The sequence below is a fragment of the Pygoscelis adeliae genome, unplaced genomic scaffold (assembly GCF_000699105.1).
Source record: "Pygoscelis adeliae isolate BGI_AS28 unplaced genomic scaffold, ASM69910v1 Scaffold245, whole genome shotgun sequence".
Classification (NCBI taxonomy): domain Eukaryota; kingdom Metazoa; phylum Chordata; class Aves; order Sphenisciformes; family Spheniscidae; genus Pygoscelis; species Pygoscelis adeliae.
This window is the reverse complement of record NW_008824766.1, coordinates 1293090-1294895: the sequence shown is the minus strand read 5'-3', so window position 1 is coordinate 1294895 and position 1806 is coordinate 1293090. Positions and strand designations below refer to the sequence as shown.

General features: G+C 53.5%; 1 long non-coding RNA gene across 2 annotated transcripts in view; it reads right to left on the bottom strand.

The window, feature by feature from the left end:
* Window positions 1–1806, bottom strand: part of LOC103916580 — a 26112-nt gene that overhangs the window by 7787 nt on the left and 16519 nt on the right. The window lies entirely within an intron of this gene.

Genomic DNA, 1806 nt, shown 5'->3' with positions numbered 1-1806 from the left:
TCCTTCCTGCCCCTGCCAGCATCCCACCCCAGCCACATCCTGGTCGCCCTGATGGCCCTATCTCTGCTCATGACAAGCACAGGCTTGCCTTGTCATCACCGCTCAGCAGAGAAAGTTACTGCTATTTCCTGCTGTAATGATGGAAATGCTCAGTTCAGGCTTGCGTTTGTTGTACCTGTGCTGCCCATGAGGGTGCAGGTGAGCCCACGAGCCTACAACCAACATGCAGCAAGAGTGCTGGTGGCTCACAGTCCGGGTCCCTCCTCCCTGTCACCCAGCGGGACTGCTTCCTGCCCCTGCCAGCACCCCTTGTCCCCCATGCCATGCCTGAAGCTACAGCAGCCAGGAGAGAGACAGGGCTCTCGCCTCTCCCAAACGGTGGTAGATCTCCATTGCGCCAACACCACAAGAGCATGATGAGGTCCACCCTGATCCAGGAGGCACCTTCCCAGCTCAGTCCCACAGTCCCTGCCTTGGCACCCAGCCCTGATTCCCCATAGGCCTGGGCAGGTATAAAAGTCCCCAGGACCCTCAGCGCTCCCCCTCGGGTGTGACGAGGACAAATTCAACTGGAGATCACAATGGCCCCTCCCACTCACTGCAGGCTTGGGATGAAGATGAGTAAACTGCAGGGTTTTATTGCTGGTGAACTCAGCCAAAGAGCAATTTCTCTCCATCTATCAAGGAGGAGACAAGTACAAGCAAATATTATGGTTGTGCATGTTTACTTTTCATTTTAAAATGATGTAGAGTTATATACAATTCAGGTCCTTCCCACAGGCTCCTGGCAAGATGCCTTCAGTCTTATCTGCAAAGGCAGAAGACAACAACATTCCCCTCTGGTTCCAACACCGTTTCAATTCAACCCACAACAGTACCTCTGGGAGCTCCAGGTAAAACAATATTTCTTGGGACCCAACTTGTGTTTAAAAGATCTTGGCTCGGACTTGTCTTTCACCAGGTTTAACTCAAGAAATGTTTACAAGATCAGTTATAGGACTCAGCAGACTTGGCTAGTTGAACCGCATCTGCCTGGCTTTACTTTCCACACTGTGGAAAGTAGCTGTCCCCGTCACCTTGTGACTGGGGTTCCTGCAGCGAGATGAGCAGGACCCCACGAGCCTTCCCCAAGCCACCCAGCTGAAGCCTGCTGTGAAACCACCCTCCCCAGCAGTAAGTGGGGCCCAGCATGGTCCCAGAGGGGCAGCAACCCAATGACACCCAGGCACGCACTCCCTCCCGGCCACAATTGACAGCCAGGCAGGACAGGGACAGCCTGACTGGTCACAGCAATATCCACCTGAGCCGGTCTGTCAAACTACTCCATGTGTGACCCCATTTCTTCAGCAGAAGGCTACAAAAGTCAGTCTGGGTCTTTGAGCACAGAAATACCCAGAAGACAAATGTAGAGGACAGACCCAAGGTGCCAGAAGAGCTGCACATCTGCTGCACCACAAGCCATCAAGCCACGATGCCACCACCAAATCAGACATCTTCAAGACATGATCTCAACAAGCATTTCTCATTGGGGAGCATTTCTTGAGACTCAAGGCCCCCAAACCCCAAGATCAGCAGAGCTCCTCTCCGCAAAGTCCCTCCTCTCGGTTGCCTGTACACATCCCTCAGCAAGGAGCACCCCCAAGACCCTCGCACCAGAGAGGACTACACAGAGGATTAGCAAAGTGATGCCTTAACCAGGCCAGCTCTGCTGGGGAAGCAGGCAAGAGATACAGATCTTGAGAGACAACAAGTCCCCAAAAAGGGTCTCCCCCTCGCAGTCATCCTCATTCCCGCTTTGGGTCAGGG